General features: G+C 35.2%; 1 protein-coding gene across 1 annotated transcript in view; it reads left to right on the forward strand.

Annotated features, from left to right (window-relative positions):
• Positions 1-20,019, forward strand: part of LOC149562154 (uncharacterized) — a 51,828-nt gene that overhangs the window by 2,693 nt on the left and 29,116 nt on the right. The window lies entirely within an intron of this gene.

The raw sequence follows: 20,019 nt of genomic DNA on the forward strand, positions 1-20,019 counted from the left end.
ATCTTGCATTAACTACTTTGAAGAAGGTTGGGTCATAACCCCAAACATGCCTCTCAAGTAATCATAGGTGTCCTTAGCCAAAGGTGTTGTGGAAATGTCTGCTATTTGCTCCTTTGTGCTAACATACTCCAATCTGATTTCTTTCTCTGCTACCTTCTCTCTTGAGAAATGATACTTTATTGCAACATGCTTTGTTTTCAAATGTAACATTGGATTCTTTGACATATTAATTGTGCTTGTGTTATCACAGTCAATGATGATAGGTTATGAAAATTCAATACCCATGTCTTGTAACATTTACTTCATCCAAATAATCTGATTACAATTGTTTACACATAATTTTGCTTCCAAATGTAGATTGTGATATGCAATTTTGTTTCTTACTTAGTCGTGAAACCAATCTTCCTTCCAAAAAGGATGCTCCACCACTTGTACTTTTCTTGTCATCAACATTTTCTGCCTAATCTGCATTTGTATATGCACATAAGGTAAAGTCATGTGCTCTGTCATACCATAAGCCATAATTTGGTGTACCCTTCAAATATTTGAATATGCTCTTTATTGCTACCAAATGCATCTCTTTAGGTTTTGCTTGGAACCTTGCCACAATTTCAACTGCATTAGCTATATGTGGTCTTGTATGATTCAAATATTGCAATCCTCGTATCATAGCTCTATATCTTATTTTTTTTGCACTAGGAGATTCATCCTTGATAATTTGCTTTCTATAACCATAGGTGTTCCAATTGGTTCACAATTCTCTAAATCAAACTTTGTCAATAAGTCTTTAAGATATTTTGTCTGTGATATGAAAATGTCATCCTCATTCTGAGTTATTTGCAATCCCAAGAAGTATTTCATCTCACAAATTATACTCATCTCAAATTCATTTTTCATTTCTTCTTAAAATTTCTTGCTAGCTTTATCATTTCCTTGAAAAATAATGTCATCAACAAATACAACAATAATCAGTAAACCATCTTCATTCTTTCTCAAGTACATGTTACAGTCCGCATTACCTTTCATAAATCCCAAATTCGGTAAATGCTTATTTAATCTTGCATACCAAGCTTTAGGTGCTTGCTTCAATCCATACAATGCTTTTTTCAATCTGCAAACCATGTCTTTGTCTTCTGTGAGGGGAAATCCTTCAGGTTGTTCAATGTAAATTTCATCCTCATGCTCACCATTAAGAAAAGTTGATTTTAACATCCATTTGATAAACCTTAAAATTCTTGTTAGTTGCATATGTCAAAAACATTCTTATTGCTTCAAGTCCAGTAACAAAGGCAAAAGTTTCTTCAAAATCAATTCTTTCTTGTTGTGAATAACCTTTGCATACTAACCTCAATTTGTTTCTTACCACTTCTCCTTGCTCATTCACCTTGTTTCTGAATACCCACTTAGTTCCAATAACATTCTTATCTTTAGGTCTAGGGACCAATTCCCATGTCTTTTTCTTTTCAATCTGCACAAGTTCCTCTTTCATAGCCTTTCTCCAAGATTCATCTTTACAAGCTTCATCTGCAATCTAAAGGTTCAACTTGGGATATCAAACATAATTCTTCCCTCACCTTGTTTCTTGTCATCACTCCTTTGTTTGCACTTCCAATTATTTGATTCACAGGGTGGTTCTTTGCAATATATCTCTTAGGTGTTCCCTGTTCTATTATGATTTCTTCTTTAGGTTCTTCACTTCATTTTTCAGTTTGCAAATCAGTGTCAGTCTCATAAAATAATTCCTGCTCAACATTTTGATTGTTAGTCCTCTAATTAGTATTTTCATTAGAATCATAATCAAGTATTCTTTCTTAAATTCTGAATTTTTCATCAACTTTCCCATTAATGCTTTCAACAATAGTTTTCATTATCTGATTAAAACATAGATGTACCTTATTGTTCAATGAATATCCAAGGAACACTCCATCACTTCTAGAGTCAAATTTGTCAATATTATCATCTCTTTTGATATAACACTTACTTCCAAAGATTCTAGAGTATTTAATAGTAATTGTATGTCCAAACCATAATTCAGAGGGTGTCTTATTAGTACCTTGCCTTATCTACACTCTATTTATTGTGTATATTGTGGTGTTCACTTCTTCCCAAAGGTATGTGAAACATTATTCTCAAATAACATTGCTCTAGCTGCCTTTCCAATTGATCTATTCCTCCTTTCTGCTATTCCATTCTATTGTGGTGTCTTAGGGGCTGAAAGTTGTCTCTTGATTTCATTATCCTCACAAAAGATTTTAAACTCATTTGAAATGAATTCTCCTCTATCTGATCTCAAACACTTAATCTTGAATCCAAATTCATTCTCTACATTATTCTTAAACAACTTGAACTTTTTAAAAGCTTTAGACTTTTCTCTAAGAAATGATGCCCACATCGTCCTTGTAAAATATCAATAAAAGTATAAAGTACCTTTCACCATAAAATGCTCTTGTTCTTGTAGGACCACTCAAATTTGTTTGCACAAACTCCAACTTCATTGTTGTAGTAAACATCTTGCTTGGAAATGAACTCTTCTTCTTCTTTGCCATCACACATTCCTTACAAACTATGTTAGAAGGTTTCACAATCTTAGGAAAACCTCTAACTGCATGTGTGTAGTGATCTTTGCTGGATTGGATCAGAAATAATGGACTTGGACTAACAAGAATTTCGTCAAACAGTTGCTATGTTAACAAGTCCTTATTGCAAAATTATGACTGCATCACCACTTTACTATTTCATCGAAACTAATGCTATGAAAGAATATGCTAACCAAAGATACCAGAACTTCAAGTAGATCACGATTAGAAACTAAACTCAGAACTTAGTGGTATTGCCTTATATTCACAACAGTGAATCAATGACCTTTAAGCTATATGCTGAAGATAAGTTTACAGCCTTTACAAAATTCACAAATATATAATACAAATAATGTAGAATGGGTATATGATGGACAGACCCGTATCACTGGTGAAAGTTGTTTTGAATATGCAGAAGAACTCAGTACATCACCGTTCCCAAGTGCTTAACCAGTCTGCTATCTACCACTATGGACCTGCTCTACCAATCCGTGCTGCTATCTACCACTATGGACCGATGCTGTAGGAAAAGACACTCTCAATGCGGTTACCAAATGCAGAGCTGTGAAATACCTAGCTCCCGTGGTCACCTCCAATCAATATGCTGTGTCCTCATAGTTGCCAACTGTTAATATGTAAACTGTTCTGTAGTTACCACTAGTGTTGTTGCTGTTCCCAATGCTACACCTCTCAACTCGACCTGGAATGATAGTGTTCCTATGCAAATTGTCCGTGTGGGAAGAACCTCATGTCGGCTTCTACATGTCAACTATCCCGTGGTCTCCACTGTATAAAAAGTACGCTGCCAATGTATAAATCTGAGAAGCTAAGTATTACACTTACACAGATTTCCACCAAAGTATTTGGTCTTGGAATGTCTACTTCTGAAAGTGCTAGCACCATACACCAACCAACTTCTCTGCTTGTTGTTTCAGAAATTCCAAACTCTTGCCTAATCTCCAAGTACCAAATCAAACTCAAAATCTGATAGTGCAATGTGAGAAACTAGGGTTGCGTCTAGTCTCACTCTTTTCCTCAGGGGTTTCGTCCTTAGGAAAAAATTCAGTCACATTTAAGCAACTCTTAGGATTTCAATGAATAACATATATTCATAGTGATAACCCCAATGCAAAGGCTTTCTTTTATAACCTCGAAGTGAGGAGAGGTACAAACAACTTAGCAATGTGGGATAAAAGGCTATTTCGTCTTTTAGTCACTTAAGTCATTTTGTCCTAAAGTGACTTTAAACAATAAAGTACTTTATATTCCAACTCAATAAAATAAAGTGACTTTAACCTTAGAATATCCCATTAAAATCTCCTCAACTAAAACCAAAACTCCTGTGATTGGCTGACAGCCTGAACCAAATGCTATTAGCCTATCCAAATGGAAAGATAGACCAACTAGGCGCCAATATAGCTAGCGCGGAGAAGGGGACATTACAATGTGTAGTACTTATCTTCACAATGTTATCAAAGCTAATGTGACAAAATCTATCATGCCATTAACAATTGTCATCAACTTTAGCAACAAAACATGTCATCTTAGTAGGATTCAATTGAAAACGGTACCTCTTGTCCTTGTACTTGTACCAATCAACTTACCATCTTTATCCTTGATTATACAAGTCTTCTTTGTGAATTGCAACAATTTTCCTTTATCCACAAGCTTTCCAACACTCAAAAGATTATGTTTTAAACCATCAACAAAATATACATCCTCAGTGTTAGTTTTCCCATCAAGTGTAATAGATCCTTTTCCTTTAATCTAACAAGGTGCATTATTTCCAACTCTACCTACTCCACCATCATAAGTGTTAAACTCAACAAACTTATTCATATCTCCTATTATATGATGAGATCAACCACTATCTAGGATCCAATCAGGCTTTTTGTTTTCAACATGTAATACTACGACTTTCTCTTCTATTACCTCTTCTTTCTCAAGACTTTCTTCTTTAATAGGAACAAATCCAAGTTCATCATCCTCATCATCACTCTCTAAGAAATTTATCACCTTAAAATTGAATTCATCATCCTCATCAACATAGAGGCAATCTTATGTAAACTTTGACTTATAAGGCTTCCTAGGTTTTGTCTTCTTTTCTCTTTTAGGACAGTTAGATTTAAAATGACCAAGTTCTTTGCAAGTCCAAGAAGCAAATTTTTTCTTACCTTTAGGTTCCTTTTCATAAGCAATGCAAGTCCTTCATCAATCTTCTTATCTTCTTCTTGCTTGATTGTCCATTCTCTACATAATCTCCATTTGTGCTTGCACTCCATGTAAGTTTAGCTTTCTCTTTCTATACACTAAAAGTTGTATTTGTCCTGTCCTCCTTGATTCTGCTTCAACTTCTGTTCAAATGCTCACAGGTTCCCAAGTAATGTTTCTCTTGTAAAATTTGGTGTCACAAATAATTTCTTCAATGATCTCAACTTTGTGTGCATACTCAGGAGTCAAAGATTTCAATATCTTCCATATCACTTCATTTTCTGTCATAGTTCCTTCACAACTCTTGATTCCTGCAACAATCTCAAATATTCTACCAAAATATGCTCTAATAGATTCATCTTCCATCCTCTTAGCATTATCTGACATATTCTTCCAATTTTGTAGTTTAGATTTCTATGCAAACTTATCACCTTCAAAAAAAATTGTAACTTAATCCAAATTTCATTTGCAAAATTTAAACCTTTTACCTCAACATACTCTAGTTTCAAAAGAGTTGACAGCAATGCTTCTCTAGCATACAATATTGTACATGAATAGATCTTTGTCCTCTAGTGAACATGATTCCAAATCCTTTTCTTCTATCACTACCTTGCTTTCCCCTATAACCAACCAGTAATATACTCCCATGCATAACAAGTGAGTCTTCATCCTATCCTTCCAGTTGTCATAGTTCACTCCATCAAATTTCAGGCTTTCCTTCCTGAATGTAGCCATGGATCTCCTTAAGCTGTTAAACTTTCTCTTCAAGGACCTAAGGCTCTGATACCAATTGTTAGGAAGTCTACCAATATAACTGAGACTGGGGGGGCATGAATCAGTTATGCACTTTCAATAATCTTGATCAACTTTAACAAAAGTAAAACATGTAACCAAAAGATATAACAATCACCAGATGATAACCATGCAAAGTGACACAAGATATGTTACAAAGGGAAAACCCTTGACCAAAGGGAAAACCTTGGCGTGAATGATGCCCATAAGATGATGTACTAATACAAGATGATGTACGAATATAACAGTTCCTTGTGAAAGGATGCAACCTCGTTACGAGTCAAATAAATACAATCAATAGATATGAGTCCTTGAGTCCTTGTTAGGAGACTTTGAATCTCTGTCAGAAGATTCCAACCCTGTTAGGAGTTGTTCCGACCTTGTTAGGAGCTAATAAGAAGTCAATTGAATCCACTATCCAAATTGCTTCAGAAGTATTCTCACTAAACAATTAAGGATAACAGACTAAAACAACAATTTATCTTCCTAGTACAACTCCTTTGAAGTTCCACAACATTACCAACATCAATCTCTGCTCTAACCTTAGCAAAATTCGCATCCATCTGTGCATAACATCACATCACATTACATATGACTGCATATGATACTCTTTACAACCAATGAAACATCTTTCCTTTATACCAAGTCCTAACAACTAATTGAGTCGGCCTTGAGGCTTCCCCAATGTACAATGAATAATATAGGACCATCATAAGAGATTACAATTAAGTTCCACATGCTACAATACAAGTTACATCAATATTATAACTTAGTCGGCCTCCAAGGAATGACCTGCATGTTATCCTTCACAAGTTTTTACAAACCGAAAACCAAATTCTTCCATCTCAAACAAAGCATCTCAAACATGTCTCTGACCAAAATCCAATCCAGTTGAACTAGCTTTAATTCCATCAAAAATATACAACACGAACAACAACATACAGTTTCTTGTACACTGGCCTGCAACCAGTCCTCTGGAAAACTTCTATAACTCACACAAAACTTCATAACTCTTTCCACGAATATAAATATAGCATCCATAAACATTGAAGAACATATTGCTAACCTCGTTGAATGTAACTCTGCAACCACAAACCACGCCAAACAAAACTGTCTCTGCAACTTTACCTAAACTATCCAGAAAGCTGACATGTTGACATCAATGACAAACCAAGTCATGAATGCAACACATAAGCACTCAATCATCTCCCAAAGCATTTTAGCAATCTCCATAAGGCATTCATGCGAACACACACTTCAATATCCAAATAGGGAAAGTGTAAATCTTATGTAAAAGTTCCACTCACTATTGTTAACTAGGTCTAGGGAAATAGTAAATACTTAGTAAACTAACAAAAAATGAATGAAAGGTTGTAAACTAACAAAAAGTGAATGAAAGGTTAAAAGCCTACATCAATTTCTTTGGCATGTGAGAATGAATGACTTTCCCCCGCTTTACAGTATATGTCAAGTTGATTTTATTGAGGTCTAAGGGAAATAGTCTGATCTTGATCACTTCATTTTAATAATTAAGAAGGGAAAAAATCAGCTTAAGTTATTTGTGTAAGAAATGTATCAAGCTGGTCTCTCGTACAGTAGCATAGGGTGGTTATGAAGAATACAATATGGACTTGTGTTCATCCTAGCAGTTCTGAAGCCTCAATCATAATATATCTTACAATCCTTGCTTCCTGGATCAGTAATTTCCTGATTGTGACAGTGATCTTAATGGGCTATGCACATGAATCCAGACTGAAATTGCTATTACGACAATAGCGCAAGAGCCGCACGTATCATATGGATCCACCATCTATCTGAGTTATACCTCAACTACAGTGCTACTGTGGAGATCAGAAACTCTTCAGTGGTTTGCAATTTTGAGGTTGTGAAAAACCAACCGAAGTATTGCCAAGTTTGTGGGCTTCATCTAGGAGTCCAATTTGTGCTAATAGGTGGAAGATTTCATCTAGGGTTTGAGGGATTGGAAGTTATATCTATAGCAGACATGGAGATTCATATTGAGTAGCATTATTCATCAGAAAATCAAACATTTAATTGACAGATTATATACAGCTACATTAGGACGTCTTAAATTGGCAGATTATATACATTGTAGAGTGGAGACCATCATTTGCAGCAGACATTTACCATACCAAGCTCTCATTTTTTCTGTCATAAGTTCTGCAAATTACATGCCATATGTTTGTAACTATTTGGTGGTAGAAGTATCAATAAATTCTTCATTATGCCACTGCCATATAATTTATAGTTTGCCTGCTAAGTATTTGTTAAAATGCTAATTGTGATAAAGATGCATATTCATCCTCAATTCATCGAAATTCCAAGGAGTTTGAAAGTCAAGAGTTGTCCCTCTCAAATTTAGTTTGCATGCCAACTGTTTTTATTTATGTTTGGCTGTTGCAAGTGCATATTTACATTGTGTGGGTTTTCTGTATGCATTCAAAAGATAAAAAAGAATTGCATTTGGATTATGGTTCTTTGCCTAGACATCTTTGTAACCATTTGGAAGCATTTTAAATTACATTTGATATCTTTTCAAGCAATCATGATCAGACTGAAACATTGAAACAGCTAATAAAGAGGTTACATGCTAAGTGTTCAATGGCATTTGTTGAGCCTCTAATTAGTATTTTGAGGTCTGAATTGGCAGGGGATATCCTGCATGCAAAGTGTTTGATTAAATGTCAAACATCCAAAGTTGAAAAAAACTAATGAGATTGGCAAGGGTTTCTTACATAGAACTATCACATTTCAAGACAATATATCATTTGCATACCAAATCAATGGTTTGCTGCAGTTAGAACCAGAAAGCATTCTTACATTTTGTTGGCGGGATAGATGGGAAGTCTATAAGGGGGCATCTTGCAAATCCTTGGATTCTCAAGTATGCGAACCCAGGGAATTGGATATTACCAAAACCCAAACTTGCTTATCAAATCCTTGGCTTCCTTTGTCAATTTCTGATGAGTGCCTCCTTGCAATTTCTCGGTCATTTGCATTAAGAATGCATCATTGACTCATTTGAAATGAGACTTCTCCTCTAAATTCTGTTGTGGGTACAAATCATGTACTTTTATTGGACCTTTCTTTTTTCTCACTTTGCCTAGATGCAATTTGACCTGAATACATGTTTCCTGCAAGCATGTAGATAAGGTAGGAACTCATACTGAAAGCTTTTGTGTCCTCCAACCCTCTTAGTTGGTCATCTAAATTTTAATTGATAATTCTAGCTCAGTTGATCATCTTGACTCCAGTAGTGATTTTCTCAACAAAATAAAACCTCCATGGCTCAAATGGAGAAGCCCGAGGGCTTCACATGACTCTGTTGAGAAAGAAAACAAGGTCTCCATATGCGTTGAAACCTGTTCGAAAAAGCTTCTTGGACATTTTTCTGTGCTGAGCTCCTTCTTTTTCCAACCACTGTTTCTCAATGATTCTTGAAAAAAGATCGTATTGTGATTGAAAGAGTTTCTTGGTCTCCTCTTTGGACTTGTATACTTCGGAATTCTACTCTGGAATACCAAATGCCTCCTTGATTGCCACTTCTCCGAGATAGGCCAATAATTTTCTGTTAGGTGCTATGATTTGCCTTTCTAGGACATTGTGTGTGGCACATTCACAACCAATTCATGGCATTTTACTGCTGGTAGAAATCCAGCTTCTTGGACAAGTGTGCTTCTCATCATTCTTTTGGCTATAGATGAAGGAAGACGTCCATCAAGACCAAAAATTATGTTCTTGAAATCTATGGGGTTCTCATGGCTAAGGTTGATGTCTCCAACCTTTTTCCATTTTGATGATATTTTGGATTCAAACTATGCTCCCTTGATTTGAAATTTTTTCACTTTCCTTGAAATTCTCCCTTGAGTGGTCATCTAACTCCTGTAAAATGAATCTAAGTCAGGAAAGAGGTATGCTGTTGAGAATGCAAAGTATGAAATTTCATGCCAAGTCTAAATCAATTCTGATTTCACTTTGCATTCTATGTCTTTTTCCAATTTCAAATTTCAAATATTAATAAAAATTTAGGACTATGCTCTTGAAAAAGCAAGCATGTACTAGCTTGAAACTTGTCAAAAATCTGTGCTTATTTTATAAATTTCGCACCAGCTGCAAAATTTTGCAGATTGAAATCATGAATTTGGAATGAATACTCCTTGAAATCTGCAAGAAATTGTCTCGAAAAACAATTTAGATTATAGAACTCCTTCGAAAACCTTCAAAGAAATAGGAAATTCATTTGAAGATCACCTTCAAACTTGAGAGAATATAGAATTTCAAATGAAAATCTATTGAAATCCTTGATCTATGCCAAGAATTGATGAAACTGAGCCTGGAAATTGTTCAAAGTATTCACTTTACTTCTGAGATCAGAGAAATAATACTAATTCTAGAGCTGCGTTTTCTTGTTTTTGAAGAAGGAAATGGCAAGCTTATGTATTTATAAGAATTGTGAATAATAGCCAAGAAGAGACTCAACCTTTTTTGCTTTGTTGGCTTTGTGTTTTCTTCTCTGATTTTTCAATTTCTCTAGCTCTCTTCTGAATTTTGCTTTGATTTTCTTCTTAAATTGTGTTTTTTTAGTAAGCTGGTTTTTATTCCTTCGTTTTGCTTTAATGGACTTGGTTGACTTACTTGGATATAAGTTGCATTCTTTCCAAATTTAGCATTCTCTTTGCTTTCCTCTAGAATTTCTTCTTGGTCAACTTCTTGGATTTTAAAATATATTTATGTCCTCCTTGGTCAACTTTATGCTTTCTTGGCAATATTTTGTTTTCTTTCTAGAACTTGGTTGACCTCCTTCATGTTTGCTTTCTTGTACAATCTTCCTTCCAATCAATCTCCTTGCTTTCTTTACTTTATTTGTTCAAGTTCATCTTGCTTTCTCTTGGGTGGATGTCACATAGGATTGTGAATATTCACACTTAGCAAGTCTCTTTAAAATCCCTCGCCTTGGGTGGGCTTGGCATGCTCTTGATGATTTTCCAAATCTTTTCGAAAAAAATTGTTGCCTTGGACAGTTTTTATCAGCCTTCCTTAAGGAAAGACTTTGGTTGTGTTTGTGGATTTTTCACATGCCTCAGACCAATTTCTCCTTCTTTAGCTCTCTTTGCCAAGGGAGACTCCATTATGTATCAAGGAATTTCCTTGACACTTAGCAATTTTTCTTAACTCCCAATTTGAGTTAACTTTACCTCTACTCAAGGATTTTCATGACCCTCAATGGATTTTGAGCAAACTTCCAAACTATCACTAGCTAGGTGGAGTTTGTTGGTTATCAAAATCGTTGGTTAGAAACCTACAAGCCTTGCCTGCTCGATGCTGGGTATCTAACTGATTTTGGCCAACTTGACAGGGTTGAATCAAATCCTTTGCGCTTTTGGTTCCGCTGGACTAAGGCCTGTTTACCCAAATCCAAAACTCGGATGCAAGATGTCTTATAGTGGATTATAACACAAAAACAAATTCCTCAACTGGCAAGTGTCAAGGAAATTATCTGGATTGTGATTAATAAATATTTATCTTCAAACTTTGATTATTTTTATTAGATTTGTGCGTTGCTGAAAGAGAAAAGTGAAAAATGAATTATTAAAATTGATAAGATCAAACTCTTAAAGGAGAGAATGTAAAGTATTGCCAGCTAATGAATTGAAAATTATGAGAAAACGAATGATCAGTGCCAAATTTTAATTGGGTAATAGAGTCAAAAATATGTATCACATACAACTTTATGATACTGGTCGCATTATACTTGCAAATGTTTCAGTTATTACAATGCTTCAAATTGCTCTACCTATCTGCTTATTCAAATCAGTCTATAATGTTTTAGCCATTTAATGGACAAAATGGATACAAGTAAAGAAGACAATAATGTTTGCAATATTTGTATTTATCGAACTTGAATAGGGGTAAACAACTTGATCTACTTATTGTAATAATGAACTATCAGCAAATAAATAATATGATGATCATAAAGGACAGATTGCATAAATTATAACTCTAGAACAAATAAAAGACTTACTGATTTTATTGTCAAGATAAAATTGTATTGATGACACTCACAGACTGATGCTCTAATCAACACAATCTATTCTCACACAATGTTTAAAAGGTATGCCCAACAAATTTGAAATCCACCGGCTTTGTTCAAACTTTCATCTCAGCCTTTGAAGAAATTTTAAATGTATGCTTGAATACAGAGAAATCTTGTCTACTAAAAAATATCAATGATGATGTCTCTAATGGGCTTTGCTTTACACATTTATAAACATTCAAAAGGTGTTAGTTTGTTTTCTCAAACAACGCACCCTTTCACAAAACTAATCGGCTTGTTTTTATTCGCTGCTAAATAGTAACCGATAGTTGATAAACTAAAGATTAGTAAAGCCCAAACAAATTGCCTTCATACTTCCGTTAGCGCAGACTTCTCCTTTTTTATTTTCTTTGAATTCAAACAGCATCAAAATGCAGGTGCTTAACATCGTGGAAGACACCAAGTCTCGATAATGGAAACCTTCTTCACGTAGGTCCATCACGAATCATCTGGGTAACCTCTGACGCACATATAATACTTCCTGCCGACAATGGAACTTGTGCAAATGTATTCAGACTACAGGTGAATCCTCCTCATATCTTTGATTCGAAAACCTCTTTTTCGCTAGCATAAACTCTCCAGACCTGCGAAAAAGCACAATATTAATATAAGTTAAATAATAATCGGCACTATTTGACACAAAAATTTATGATATAGCAGCCATCCACTATTTCCAAACATCGCAACTGCAACTCTTCATTGCGATGATGATTTGCGTGTGCGTCTTTTCTTCAAATCTGTAGGTTTGATTAGGAACTCCAACTGTTGAAAAAGCTCCGTAATCAGAAACATATAACTAAGCACCTCCCTTGTCTTCATAATATGCATTATCGCAGCATCAATCTGATACTGGCAATCTTGGAACACTCGCTTTGTGGTACTTGCATTCTCAATATCTTGAAGGCTTAGCTTTCATGCATCATTAAAGAGCATCAATACAACAGTCTGAAAAAGAGACATGGCCAGTTCCTTTATGCCTCTATTATTCCCTTTTCAGTGGATTAATGAGTATTAATGTGTTGTATTTGATTATTGTACCATCATCCTAGCCTCCATGTTTTGCTGACAAATTAAAGTTCCAGACATTTCACCTGGATAGTTTCCCCTTGGCAACAAATGACCAGTTCTCATTCCAGACAATAGAAGTCCATCCATATTCAAGTTCTTCACGTAACCGAATTCAGATTCATCATCATCATTGTCTATCGTTTCCAATCCTGTCCTTGCTTACCATCATTTGATCACCTTCTGGATTTGAAACCTTTGTGCCTAACCATCTAGATGCATCCAGGTTCAAGTCTAATTCAATAGAAATACTATTCCCACTTTCAGCAAATTTCTTTTCGTCATTCCATGGAAGAACAAATGCTTGGTTGTTTGGACTGATAGCAATCCTTCTTCTTGATATATGCTCCAAATGAAGTAAACTGGAAACGGCTATGCTATTACCAACACTAAAGGAGGGCCTTGGAAAATATTGTATAGATTGAGAATCCACGCTAGTTGAAGCAGAAGAAAGATATAGTGCCAAACGCCTATCAGTTGCCGTTAATCTGTCTAGAGGTTGATGATTGGCTGTATGTAGCTCTTCATAAAGTGATGGATGAACCTTATGTTTCTTCTGGTCATATAGCATTTCCCCAGAAAGATGATTCTCATCTTGAAGGCATAGAACTGCACAAGCCCTAATTGCTTGAATCTAGCAATCTTGAACCCACTTCTCACTGTGGCTAAAGAAATTCTGACCTTCCCCTATAATGGAACCATAGGGATTTCTCGCAATCCTCTTAATCCATTTCAAAAGGCCTACAAATGAATCATACTTTCTCTTACCATTATATGTCCCTTGCAAGTCATCGCTGATTTCACTACTGTCTAATATGATGATAGGAGACTCTAAAAGTCCAGTGCCATAAACAGAATCAGCATGTAGAGTTTCAGCACTTTGTACTGGATCTGACAACAAATAGTTATGACCATTCCTCTTTTGTTGGAAGCTCGAACTTGGTCCATTTAATGTTGAATTACTTAGTCTTTGTCTTTGCAGCCAAATGTCTATTTGCTTCAAGTATTTTACATAAACTAACTTTAGAGTTGTCCCGCATTTTGGACCAAATCCTAAATCCCCTGCCACTAATACCCATAATGTCTGGTATTCAAATTTTTTAAAATTATTTAACCTCATCAATGTTAATAGGCACATTTGGAACCTTCGCACTTATTGCTAGAGAAATTGGGCTTCAGTAGTGTTCCTTTTATTTATTGTGCCATTTTATCAATAGTCTCTCACATTACTTCACAAATGGAGATCCAAAATTTTGCAAATTTTTTTAGAGTTCCATCTGTGGCTCTTTCTGGGGATGTATGCTCCTTGGTGAGCATAGCGAGATCTCAGTTATCTCTGGAGGAGCAAACCTGCCAAAAGATTAGGAGTAATCAGCTCATGGAATAATACAATACAGACATAACAAAATTAAATAAAAATACAAAGAAAAAGAAAAGGAAATAGTACTCCCCTGTCCATGCTTATTGTAAGAATGGCTTGAGGTACTGCCCATGGACTGGAAAATCCTGCATGCAACCATCTGTATCCTGCAAAAAATAAGATTGTTCTCCAACCTTATCAAAAACTATGAATGGTCCGAGCCATAAGGCCTCGAACTTACCATGCTTTCCTTTGTCCTGGTCCTTAGCATTCCATTTCAAGACTCGGTCACCTGCCTTAAAAGATCGTTTGGAAGACTTTTTGTCATGAAGGAACTTAACCTATTGCTGCTTATTTATATTTTGCTCCTGTGCTAACCTTCTTACCTCATCTAGCTCGATTAACACATTTAACCTATTTTCCATAAAATTGATATTTTCTAATTGCTCCTTAGTAACAAATTTGTAAACAGGCAATAAATTATTTAAGGGAAGCTTTGCTTCTTTCCCATAGACTAAGTTGAAAGGAGAGAAACTTGTTGACTTCTTTACCGCAATTCTATTCACCCACAATGCTAGATTCAGCTTCGAATCCCAAGCGCGCTTGTTGTTATCCAACATTCTTATGATAATCTTCAAAATATTTTTGTTGCTAGATTTTGCCTGTCCATTGCCTTGGGGATGATAAGGGGACGAATATGAAACTGCAATGCCATATTTCTTGCAAAACTCAGTAAATTCATTAGATCTAAAACACATACCGTTGTCTGCTATGAATCTAGTCAAGATATTTTTAGTAAGAAACTTGATAACCACTTTACTTGTTGATTGCCGAGTGGGTATAGCCTCCACCCATTTGGTAAAGTAATCGGTGACCACTAAAATCCAACTATGTCCACCACTTGACTTATCACTAATCTCTCCTATAAAATCAATTCCCCACATTTGGAAAGGTTCCTCTACTTGTAATGTTCTTAAGGGGAGTGCACCATCATACTTCAACTTACCGGAGAATTTCTGACAAGCCATGGCAATCTTTCGAACATAGGCATGGCAATCTTTAAAAAGTTGGGCCAGTAGTAACTTGCTCGTAGTATCTTATGTGCTATAGTCCTGGCTGAGAAATGACCACCACAAACCCCTTCATGCATCTCTTTGAGAATAATTGCTGACTGGGCAACATCTAAACAAAATAATAAAATTCCATCCTGATTTTTCCAATATAAATCTCCCTGAATTAAAACATATTTTGCACCTGCAACTTAATAGTTCTTTTCTGATTTTCATTCAAATCATCTTTACATTTAGTATGCTGTAAATAATACACTATATTTGTGTACCAAGGGCATCTCCCAATGCTAACTTTAGTATGTTTATCATCAATTTGGTTGACTTGCACGACCTCCAAATTTGACTTTGCCATAAGTTTTAGCTAATCCTTGCCCTCTAATCAATTTCGTGAGTTGAATATCTATATTGAACTCTTGGATTTGATTAATCCAACGACATCGTCTCCTAGTAGTTTTAGATTGTCTAAATATGTCTTTAATGGCAGCATTTTGACACATAAGCTATAACCTCAGCTCCGACTAAATAAGGATGAAAGGATTTAACTGCCTTAACAAGAGCATAAGCCTGTTTTTCATTTATGTCATAATTTAGTTCAGCCACTTGTAAACTCTTGCTAAAGAATGCAATTGGTTGTTCGTGCCCCTCATTGTTCTTTTGTAACATAATTGCGGCTATGGTATGGTAAGAAGCAAATGAAAATAATTGGAACGACTTTTTAAAATTAGGAGATTTTAGAACCGGGGCTTCTTTTATAGCTTGCTTTATCTTAGGGAATGTTCTTACAGCCTCATTATCCCAAGCAATCTTTGCTCCCTTCTTAAGCATCTTGGCAATAGGTTTAACGATTTCAGCAAAATTAGAAACAAATCTTCTCACGAAGTTGATTTGCCCAAAGAAAGACTGGATTCCCTTAGTTGTTTTAGGTATCTGAATATTGTCGATGGCTGCTATCCTTTCAGGATCAATTCTTACCCCTTCCTTAGAGACGATATGGCCTAGTAATTTTCCTTTAGTTACCTCAAATTGACATTTTTAAGGATTCAAAGAGATTTTAAATTCAAGGGCTCTTATGAAAGTATTCTCTAAATGCTTACAATGGTCTGCTACTTTCTTTGAATAAGCGGTAAGGTCATCTTGGTAAACAACCATGATTAAGTCAAATAATCCATCGAAAGCAACATCCATTGCCCTTTGAAACGTAGCTCCTGCATTCGTTAGCCCAAAAGGCATCCTAGCATAGACGTAAGTACCCCAAGGTGTCGTGAAAGCAATCTTATACTGTTCGGACTCTAACTTTTTCTTGATTATAACTTGAGAATCCGTCCATCATAGATAATAATTCATTACCAGTTACCTTTTGCAGTAATATTTCCATATTAGGTAATGCATAATTATCTTTAAGAGAAGATATATTCAAATTTCTGAAATCTATACATAATCATATGTCACCATTCTTCTTTCTTACTGGGACTAAATTCGAAACCCATGTAGAATGCCTAATAGGTTTAATAATTCTGGCATCTCTTAACTTAATGAGTTCATCTTTCATTTTTGGAGCTAGGGTTGGATTTATTGGACGTTGTCCTTGTCTAAATGGCTTCACATCAGGTTTTAGAGGTATTTCGTGTTGAAACAAGTCTTCCTTATATGCTTTAATCTCATCATAACTCCATGCAAATACATGTCTATATTTTCTTAATAGAGCAATCAAGTCAGCCCTTATTTTGGATGATAATTTCTTTCCTATATAAACCTTCTTAGGAGAACTTTCACTTCCTAAATTTATTTCTTCGATATCATTTTGGATCTTAGTGGATTTGCTGTTTTTTGCACTTTCCCTTTCATCAAAGATTTGCTCTAAAACTACTAAACCTTTGGATATTTTATTTGTTTTCAGTTGTACTATTTCCTTTCCAAATAATGTTTTCTTACCATCCTTTTCTTCCACGCACCCATTCCAATCTATGAACTAGTTCTCATAATCCTCCTGGCAAGTTAGGAATCTAATAATATCTTTATCATCTTCAAAAATTTGCCAGTTTTGCACATTGTCTGGTATTGAAGGTCTGCTTTTCATTTCAACCTGAATAACCTCCTCAAATGGGATCTTTGTTTTCCTAACAGCAAGGTTAGCCATCATATCAGCTAGGTAATTAATTGATCTATCAACCCATTTAATTGAAAAGACATCAAAGAGTTCTAGCAAATCCCACACATAATTTCAATATTGTTTTAACCTTGGGTTCCTAGTTGAAAATTTATGCCTAATTTGTGAAACAATTAGATCTGAATCCCCTAAGACAGCGAGCATTTTAATCCCATATGCCTTTGTGATATCAAGACCAATAATTAACACCTCATATTCAACAATGTTATTAGTACATTCAAAATTTAATAAGAAAGAAAATTTAAAAGTTTTACCTGACGGCAAAATAAATATAACGCCGGTCCCATTTCCTTCCTTACTACAAGCATCATCAAAAAACATTTGCCAAACATCATTATAATCTTCTTTTACGTAAATTGAAATTGGATTAACAATATTAAAGGTAGGTTTAGTTATGCTTACATGGAAGTTATCTATGTCAAAATGGCAAAAATTGACTTTAGGGTCTGGAATATAATCCTCAACCAAATAGTATGATTGAGGTTCTCTTTCAATCCTGATTTCCTTCCCCCCTACAGGTATGGTAGCATAAGACAAATCCAATTGCACATGACCACCAACCAAATTCGACCATTGTCTAGATAGCAACATGCCATAACTCGCTGATATCTCAACTACTGTAATGTCAGTTCTATATGATATATGTGGAAATGATGGAAAACGAAAATCAACATTTTTAATGATTCCAACTACAAGTACAGATCTATTATCCATGGCATAGCATTTACCAAAAGGAGTATCAACTTAAAGACCGATTTCTTTCATTACATCAGCAGACATGATATTGACTGTTGCACCAGAATCAATCATACAATTCTTTACCAAATTTATTATTTATCAACAGTGTTAAATAAAACAGGTCTACTTGATTTGACTTTTTATTCAATGTTGTTCCTAAATATACAATAGGTGACTCTTTGCTATTTTTAACATTATCCTTATTATTAATATCTTGCACACTAGATGATATCTTCAAAGTCTCATCCTTGTAATTAGAAAATTTCATCATTTCCATTAGAGGCACAACGATTTTTAACTAAGATAAAGCATGACTCATAAAACTATGACAATCAGATATTTGCTTACCATTAGTTTGCATGACTGGTTGCTTGGTCATCCTATAAGATTGATTACCTTCTTTTTGCTTGGCTTGAGCTTGATTACCAGACTTTTTTGATGCTTCTGTCTACTGCTGATTTCTTGCAAATATACTAGCAGGACTTCCTTGATCAACATTATTGTCTTTGTTCCTTCTTTGGTAAGTGTGTTTAGCATGCTCAACTGCTGTAATAGTATAAGCTCTTCTTTCTTTTGCCGTTAGTTTGCGAAAAATAGGTGTATCCTCCTTATCTGAAAACACCTGTTGAGCACACCACTATTGATTAAAGCCCTTGTAATAACAATCAGCATTTTGGTCTTCATCTGTAGAGTTATCTTCATCTCTTCCCCACAATGGTTCGGATGATATAGTGTTGACTATAGGTTTCTCTTCTTTTTCATGATTTTCTTCCTCAAAAACAGCTTGTGCAACAATACAATGTTTAGGATCATGGGGTAACCTGCAAGCATCACACCATGGGCCATCATCAATGATGTTGACTTTCTTTAAAGGGTTGGGGGTGTCCTTAGCATAACTTGGTCTTTCAGGTTTCTCGTATTTCCAATTTGTGTTGTAGGGCATGTTCTGGAGTCTTACCCTGCCATTTCTGTGGAAGGGTGGTCTCTAATTTCTATTTGATTTGACTTTTATTTCCTTTAACATATCCATTATTTCTTTTAGTTTATCCTTCTTAGGGTTTTTAGGATTGTATAATTTTGGGTCATCCCTCTTGTTGATCCTTTTGGCTGCTTTTCTTTCATTTTCTATTGTCATGGCAATTTTGAAAGCTTGGGGCAGCGAAGAAGGTTTTTTGAGATCTTATTTCATAGTGAGTTTTACTATCAAAAGCACTTAAGTAAAAATCAATAAAAAATGAATCCACCGGCCTAGTTTCCCTCGGAATTCTGTTGAGAACTTTGTGAAACCTTTTGTTGAATTCTGACACTGATTCATTTGAGTTCTTTTTAATGCTTGTTAATTCATGTGATGCAAAGGATGTATCATTGTGGTCACCAAACTGCTCAATAAACTGACTAGGGAAATCACACCATCTGGAAATGGATCTATCTGGCAAACTTTTATACCATTCTGCGGCATCCTCGGTTAATGATTGAACGAACAGTTTCATGAATACATCTTCATGATCTTTCTCAAAATCTTCATCAAAATCTTCAATCACATTCTTTAGATTAATCACATGTCTTTCAGCTGATTCTGTTCCACTTCTTGAAAATTTAGGAATAGCATTCCTTAAGTCATTTGATATAGGATTCAGATATCCCCTAATCTCGCTGAAATCAAGTTGTCTGTATCTTTCAATTGCCATAGGTTACCTTATCACTTGATTCCTATTACCCTGATTTTGCATCATATGTCCTTGGATGTTTTGATTGTTATTGTTCTGATTCAGCCCACAAGGTTGTCTAATGTTTCCACCATTTTGCTGAATTTCTCTATTATGTTGCCCATTATTCCATGCCCATTGATTGTTATGTCTATTAAGATTATAATTTTGATTTCTATCTCTTCTGTTCTCATATAGTGGATTGTCATGACTAATGGC

This window comes from Cupressus sempervirens, chromosome 4 (assembly GCF_028749045.1).
Source record: "Cupressus sempervirens isolate cs-2001-9-10 chromosome 4, ASM2874904v1, whole genome shotgun sequence".
NCBI lineage: Eukaryota > Viridiplantae > Streptophyta > Pinopsida > Cupressales > Cupressaceae > Cupressus > Cupressus sempervirens.